The sequence below is a fragment of the Aythya marila genome (assembly GCF_965140915.1).
Source record: "Aythya marila genome assembly, chromosome: 20".
In the NCBI taxonomy this organism is placed as follows: domain Eukaryota; kingdom Metazoa; phylum Chordata; class Aves; order Anseriformes; family Anatidae; genus Aythya; species Aythya marila.
Window position 1 is genome coordinate 443,538 of NC_139061.1, and position 8,705 is coordinate 452,242.

Consider the following 8,705-nt stretch of genomic DNA (forward strand, 5'->3'; position numbering starts at 1 on the left):
CCCAACCTGACCCAAGTGGGATGGCCCAGGGACAAAGTTCAGGCACAGAGTATCCAAAATGGAGAATTAAAGCCCCAGGCAAATACTGGTGTGTGCAAGCAGCTACAGGTCCTGAGAGCATGCAGTGCACCCCAGCAGGACATTGCTACCAGCAGCATGCCACACACCTGGTAAAAGACATCCTAATACACAAATATTTATGAAAATACTAAAGAATGCAAAGTTTTAAAATACAAACAAACAAAGCAGTGCAGATGGTGGGTAATCAGAGCACCTCCTTCTTTTTTGAAAAATTTGATTTTCACAAGCTGGGGTAGTGCCTCCTTACAGCTGTCATCATGGCACTGAGAGCTCAAGACAGAAACTTGGAATGGAAACCCTCAGGTATGTTAAACAAAAATATTATTTACCATTCACTTACTAACCCTGTTCTCATCTAGGGAAAAAAACACAGAACTCCAGTATTTATTTAACAGGACTCAGCAGTTTGGGGTTTTGCTGATGGTGCCTAAATATAGTTCATGAGAAACAAATAATCTTTCAAGGGACACGCCCTCCCTCCACCTCTCAACCACCTTTCTTTAAAGGTCAGACAACAGCAGGGAAGGCTCTGACCCCACTCTGGCAACTACTGGCATCTGCGCATGATTTTTTAAGGGAAGAGAAGGCTGGTGCACCAGCAGCTCCATGAAGGTTAGTTGACACGTGGGCACTGTGTGGGGCTCGCCCTACAACACTGATCCAACCCATTCGTGTGCTAGAGGAGGGCTTTGCTCTGTCCCATTCCTATTCTCTGGCTATTCCCTTTGGGCCTCTGCTGCCCTCTAATCAGCACCAGCTTAAGTGAGCTGGGAGCACTTAAGGAGACACAGAAGGGCAAAGGCCCATGTGCAGTACTGGGCAGGGGAATGCCTACAGGTCACGTCACATCCTGCAGTGGAGCCAGAGCAAGGTCCCAGCTCTCAGTGCTGGCAGATCACTCTGAGCCCTGTGAAGTACTCGCTTCTGCCAGACACAGTGGAGGCAGGAGAGCTGCTGCACAGGAAAGGACCACAGCTCCAGGGCAGGGAAGAGATGGTAACAGCCATGGAGATAGGAAAAGAGGAAAAGGATTAAAGACAGGGTGAGCCCTCTCTCTGCTGAAAGGTCTTAACGAGAAGAACTCATGGAAGTATTCGCAGAGGATGGGAAGTGACCCAAGTCTTCTTCCCCTGATGTCCCACCTGTGTCTTCCCATCCTTAGCATTTCCTCAGCTACCTCCTTGGTGCTGGGAAAGGCAGGAGCTTTGCCAGCCTCTTCCCGTGCCAGCTCGCCCTTCCAGGCTGGCTTCTCCAGGTGCTCTTACAGACATTAGTAGCAAGAAAAAGGAATTTTACTTAACCTGAGTCATCCTTACCTCTTTATATCTGCCATCATCTTGCCTTGTCTAAAGGGCAAAGAACCAAGAAAAGGAACATGCCCTGAAGCTGACAATGGCAAGCAGAGCTGGACAGGAATGCAAGTGTGCCTCCAGATGTGCAGCTTAGACCAGTGAGCCACACTGTGTGAATGCTGCACTCCACTGCACTGCCGTGGCTGTGGGTGAGCCATGCCCAGTCATGCCAGGGGCTGCCCTCTCAGATGGCTGTTGCCCCAGGGTACGTCTTACTTCTGAGATACCCTTTCTTCCCACCTGAAAGCCCAGAGGATCACAGGAAGCTGCAACAGCACAGCAAACCCAAGCCCAACCCTGTGCTACAAGGCTTGGCTGGTCACTGGCCACCCTCCAAGCATCCCCAGCCTATAAAAGCCTCAAGGGCTCACAGCAAAGAATCATAGGATCTCCTGAGTTGGAAGGGACCCATAAGGATCATCAAGTCCAACTCCTGGCACCACACAGGTCTACCCAAAAGTCTAGACCATGTGACTAAGTGCACAGTCCAATCTCTTCTTGAATTCAGACAGGCTCGGTGCAGTGACTACTTCCCTGGGGAGCCTGTTCCAGTGTGCAACCACCCTCTCTGTGAAGAGCCTCTTCCTGATGTACAGCCTAAACTTCCCCTGCCTCAGCTTAACACCATTCCCACGGGTCCTACCACTGGTGATCATGGAGAACAGGTCACCTGCCCCTCCACTCCCCCTCATGAGGAAGCTGTAGTCTGCGATGAGGTCTCCTCTCAGCCTCCTCTTTTCCAGGCTGAACAGGCCCAGTGACCTCAGCTGCTCCTCATGTCTTCCTCTCTAGGCCCTTCACCATCTTCGTAGCCCTCCTCTGGACACTCTCCAGCAGTTTAATGTCCTTCTTGTACAGCAGTGCCCAGAACTGCACACAGTGCTTGAGGTGAGGCCACACCAGTGCAGAGCAGAGCAGGATGACAATCACTTCCCTCGACCAACTAGCGATACCATGCTTGATGCATCCCAGGATATGGTTGGCCCTCCCGGCTGCCAGGGCACACTGCTGGCAGTGGGTGGGATGGAAGGGCAGAGCTCTGTCCACTGCTTCCCTCCCCCAAAATCCCAGAAAGGAGAGAGGCCACTGGAGGCCCCCCATCCATCATCACGTACCCAGGGGGACAGGGAGCCCCAAGGGTGCTATGCTGCAGGAGGGGGCAGGCAGGGCCAGGAGAGGTCCTCAGAGTACAGCAGCAGGTTCCCATCCCACTGCGCTCCAGGGCAGCAGCCACTCTGCCATGGAACAGCTTCCTGATCACATCTCTTCTGCCACCCCAACCCACATCCCTTGTGGTCCACAACTGCACCCCTGCCCTACAAAGCACAGCTGGACAGGCTGGTCTGTGCCCTGGCAGGCATTTAATGTCGCAAACATCCTGGAAAAGGAAAGCCTTCCTTGCTGTCCCCACTTGTCCCCCCTCCCACCCTCTCCCCCCTTTGGGCCTCCACATTTTCCATCCTGTGAGTGCAGGAAAATGTGAAGGCATGGAAAACCAAACCATTCCCTAGCAGCCATGCCACCTTACTACTACTCATCCCCCATCACCTTGCAGTTCACACATTTCCAGTGCCTGTGTCCAGCTCTCAGGTTCTCCTTTGCCCCTAGGATGCAGGACCTGCCCTATCCCACCCAGCTCATGGCACAGAGGCACTGCCCTGTATCCAGCATCAAGCCCTCAGTGCGTGCTGCTGATGAGAGCAGCTTTCAGCACTCACTAAGGCTGTCTGGAAGGAGCCAGCTCTGCCACAGGGACCTAAGGCAGGGAAGAGAGTGAGAGCTCAGGAACGCCAGCTCAAAGCTGCCTGGAAAACCTCTGCAATTTCCCCTGCTCTCTCTGGCACTCGGTGCTTTCCCATTAGCCTTTCCAAGAATCAGCTACGCTCAGGGTGACTGCAGGCGCCTTGCAACTGCAAGCCCTTCCCTGGTGCTGTACCCAGCCCTGTCCTGCAGATACGTACATGGCTCCAGCCTCTGGTAGCTCTGCAGTCTTGGCTAAAGCCAGCATTGCACAGGAGGACCAGCCCCTCTGCCTGGCACGTGCACGTCCCCCACAGCCTGCCCCAGCTCACACAAGACTTGCTCCATGCCCCCAGGTGTGGGAAGCTCTGGCATTTCTACCCCACCCTGCTGCAGGAAGGCAGAGCTGTAAATTTCACTTTCCCCGCTGCCAGCCAAGTCGGGCAGAGTGTCAAACACTCCCCGTGCCAGGGCAGGGTCCCAGCCACAGCTTTCAGCCCTATTTTAAGTTAAATACGGATCCTCCTTTTTCCCACCCACTTCACAGATTTCTCAACTGCAACCCCAGCCTTTTCCTGGACCCTTCCTTTCTGCCCAACCGGACAAACGTGTGCTTGTGCATGCATGCATTCACACACACAGCTGCCCGTGTTCAGGGCAGGAGCTCACCAAAAGGGATGCAATCCACCACCCAAAGCGCTCTTCCACGAGAATTTCTGCCCCAAAGTAGTCTCATCATCATCCATTCCTGATGCACAGCTCCTCACACGCCTCCTCACTGAAGAGCTTGTCTTCAGCATCCTGTTGACTCAAAGCAGGATCTTGCATGCCTTTCAACTCCCACATCCCATAACCAAATGGAGGAGAGGTTCCAAGGGTCCAGTGCAGCACGATCCAGGGCCAGCTCCAGAAGCACTTCCGTGGCTTCTCCATAGCCTGACTTGGGCTGAGCAGGGATGCCCCTGGCAGCAGCAGGTCCCCAGGGTCACAGATGTGGGGCCACTGAGTGCAAAGGCCCGGGCACTGCTCACCCGGTGCTAGCAGGGCCTGCGGGCTCACCACACCATAAGAGCATTGCCATCAAGCATCAGGACAGCAGGACCCCTTCAACACACTCATGTCTGTAATATGGATGGCCACAACAACAGATAAACAAGCAGAGCCACCTAAGGAGTTAGGGGATGCTCCATCTCCCAGCCTGTGCAGATTAAACCCCTTCCAATGGCACCCTTCATCCATAGCTTGCATCAAACAGATTGACCCATGGAGAAGTTGTTCGCTGAGCTGCAGTCCCACTCAAGAGCATCTCCTGAGGTCCCCCTCAGGAAGAAGGGTGATGCCTGTGTCAGCCATAAGACAGAGCAACAGCAAACAGACGTTCACTGAAACAACTGCTAATTGTTCCCAATTTCAGCCAGGTCTTGAATACTCATCAGCACATGGCATGATCCATAATGCATTTCACAGGATGGTGAGGAATGATGGCAGCTGACCTCAGGGGAAGGAGCACTGCCACAGCTCCAGTGCTGCTGATCAAGGCAGAGGGGGATTTGTCTTCACACTCCTTTGACAGAAAAGGAAAACGTGCTCCAAGAAGGCAGCTGCTCTGCGCCACTCTGTGCTTTCACTGCAGCACCTCAAGCTCTGCCAGAGTTATGTTTTGCATGTGTTTGAGGGAAGGACTGAGGATGCCAGGGGATCTGCAAGGATGCTGCTGCCCCACTGAAAGGCTGTGGCTCAGGGCAGGGTCCTTTCCCAGGACAGGCCCTGGGACATGACAGCCACCTCACCAGGCATTCCTCCTACTTCTCACTGTAGCAAAATCTTATTCCAAGCCCTCCTAATGCTTTGAGATGTACCTAATACAGCAATTGCCTTTCAGACAGGTAGATGAAGACCTGACCTTGCTTCTCACCAAAGCCAGTGAGAAACTTCATTTGGCCAAACAAGAAAACAAAGCAAAAAAAAAAAAAAAAAAAAAAAAACAGCAGGCAGACTATCTGGTTTCTTAAGCAAGAAATGCAGGTTAGTAACATCCACACTGAAGAAATGGCCTTTAACACAGGACCCCACACAATCCCAGGATGAAGGTCAACTCACGTACTTTCCTCAACAAGCTGCCTCAGCAGAGGTCCAGTGGCAAAGCAGGTGATCCCATTGCTAAAGGAGTCCCACGGATTTCCTTGGGCAAAGCAACAAGGTGGGATGCTGTTCTCTTGTGGCACTGTGTCCCTGCCCCACGTGCTCCTCCTGTCGTGCAGGTTGTTGTTTCCCATCAGGCTGTGAAACAATACCCGTGCACAGCACTTCCAACATGCCCATGGCCACAGACCCAGGGCCACTGCCCAGACCCTGCTCCAGCTCCAGCTCTCGCTCCACTCCTGATGTCCAGGACAGCTGTATGCTGCCACCCACCTTTGCTCGCTCCTATGGCTCCATCTCCCTCGGCAAGTGCTGGCCAGCCCTGGGCACCCCACAAACCATCAGATCCTGGACGCAGGGGCTGTGTAAAGGCCACAAGCACAACAGTAGCACCAGCCTGACCCAGGCACATGAACTGTCTGTCCATGAGGACACCTAAGGGAGGCCACTAGGGGTTGTATGGCCACTCACTGTTGCCTCATACACCTACATTGCCCAGAGACTGTGGCCTCAAGCTCACACAAAATAACCTAAATGTGTTAAATTCAACAAAAAGAGGAAGTCTGAGATGTGCATGCCATTTGAGGAGTGCTGAAGAGCACACACGAGGAAAGCAGAGCCATTTCATGAAGACCAAGCAAGGCCTCTGCCTGCAGTGCCCATAGGAGGGCTAAGCCAGTGCCTCTGCAGGTGCACAAGGCAGGCTGGGTGCTTGGCTATCATCCCTGAGAGCAGCTTTCTGCTGCTGCAGGTCATAGGGCTCTTTCCTGAGTCACAGAAAAAACTTGCCCCTAAGAAGAGTGGCATTGCACGACCATGACACAGAAGCCTGGCTGTACGCAATACGTCAAAACACACCTAACAAAGAACAAGCCCCTGAAAACTTGCTTGTGCCAGAAAAGCCTTTGCTACTGAATACAGGAGCAAGGCTGAGGAACCCAGAAATGCATGCAGGATTTCCTGAGGCCAGGCCCTGACTCCACGGCCTGAGCTTGCATCAGTAAATTGCAGCTCCAGGTGCCAGCAGCCCCAGGACACATTCTCATGCCCCTGCCTTGCATAGGAGAAGTTTGATGGAGGTGCAAAGCAAGCAAACCAGTGGATCCCCAGCGGGTCTACCCAGCTCACCCTTCAGGCGAGCTCTCATCCATCACCTGCAGCCCAGTCCATGGTGGTGCCCAGCCAGCAGCAACAATGCCTGGACATCATAGCCAGCCGCCACTCTGGTGCACTGGTGTGCTGTGAAAGAAAGGAATTTCTGTATAAATCCCATTTACCATCAGGTTTCTCACTTCCCTTCCAGCAGACAATCGCAGCCCTCAGAGCACTGCTGTATGAAGGGACTGTTTAATATATTTTTGGAAGAGGAAAAAAAAAAAAACACTCAAAAGAGCCTCTTTCAGCTAATAATGAAGTGAATATTATATTAAGAATGAAAACATATTCAGGGTAACTTACAGAGGGAGACAGAAAACCTTTTCATAACACCCTGGCCACAAACACAACTGCCAATTAAACCAGCTTCGTTCTCTAGCCTGTGCCAACACAAACGAGGGGGCAGGGAACATGGAAGCACCCTGTGCCCATGCAGCTCAGCCCCGGCCAGGCAGCTGGCGCCACCAAGCAGTTTCCGCTCTGCTGACTTTCAGGCCCAGCTGCTGAAATAAAAAGGCTCAAGGCCCCATCCGGCACAGCTCAGGGCAGCCCCACATGCAGGGGCTCTCAGCCGGGCTGTGGCAATATGCCAGGGGATGCTTGGCCCACAAGCCTGTTTCTGCTTCTCCTTGGGAGTACACCACACTGTAGGGCTGCTTTGGTAAAATTTTGTTTTGCTGCTCTTTGCAGAGGGCAGGTTGCAGCACCTGGGTACTGCCACCGTGGGGACAGGAATCCCCATGGCACCAGACCCAAGGGACCACAAGGGCAGCAGTGTGTCCCTACAGCAAGGTGCCGAGCTGGTATAGCCAGCCTCCAATACCTGCCATGGGGTCTCAGGTAGGTGACACCTGCACCTTGATGCTCTCTGCATCTCCCACCCGCCACCCTGCAGGGCTGAGGACAGGTCTGCCACCAGGACCACAAAGCTCAGCTCGGACTGTAATAGAGGTGCCAAAACACGGAGCACCTGCAAACATCCCCTATCACCACCAGTGGCCACAGGTTCTCACATGCCCTCAGTATGTCACCCTGCCTTTGTTTCTGACATTCCATGCATTTTGGGTACCTGCTGGTGATCCCAGCTCACCCTAACCCCAGAGGTGCTGCAAGCACAGCCCACACACTTCTGTGCACAACATGGTAGGGGCACTGACACCTGCCAGTGCTCTCCAGGGTCACATCAGCTGCCATCAGAACAGACAAGGGAGGCACGGGGACAGCATCCTCACTGCAGGGCTCACTGGCACAGAGCAGTGGTGCAAGGACAGGGGGGCAACAAGCAGGAGAGCTGGCTGGCAGCTGACACCCAAGAGGCAGGGGTTCTCATTTGCAGTTCATGTGTAAGCCCGAAAACCTAAAGTGATGGTGAAGGAGTGAGGGCACGCATCATGGGTTTTGGTTAAGCTCAAGCACATCCACACCAGGAAAACATCATATGATATCAGATATTTTAATTTCAAGTTCAGAAGCTGCAAGCTGACATTAGATAAACCCACACTGGAAATACAAGACCACTTTTGAGCTGTAAGTGGTAACCAACCTTTGGAACAGTTTCTTCATGGAACACCCTGAAGATGTTTGTCAAGCTATTTAATAGGGGAGAAAAAATTAGCATTTTGGCCAAAAATAAAAATTCCAGTAGTAAACTTCTCAAAAGCCCACATTTTCTGATTAACAATCAGAAACTGTGTTTCTCTGCAGAGATTTTTCTGTTTTGCCCAAGGACTTGCATTTCTGTTTTAATGCCAAGTAAAGATTCAAGCACATTTTTGATCTTGCCCAGAGGCTGAAAATTCACATTTCTTCCTTTAAAAAAATCACAACAGTAATTTTTGGCATTAATTTCATAAAGACTAAAAACAATCACTTCAGCAATCTCTACTTGATCATGCAAAGTCTTCAATATATCAGTAAACTTGTCTTCAAACTAAAGACAGACTCCAGGTCAAATACATGCCCCACACAGCCCTGGCCTTGGGCAGCAGCCTGGAGATGTGTAATTACCATTACTGGAAGTACTGCAGTGTGCACAGCCAGCAGCTGACAACAGGAGCAGATCTTTCCGAGACTTATAGGAGTCCCACCATCCCACCAACATCTACTTACATATATGTGATTTTACACCTTGAATGCCTTCCTTGAGTTTTGTCTCTACAAGTTTAGAGAGCAGCCTTTGCAAGGTTGTCTATGCACAGCTGTGCTGTTCGCACATCCATCCAAAATGGTGGTCAC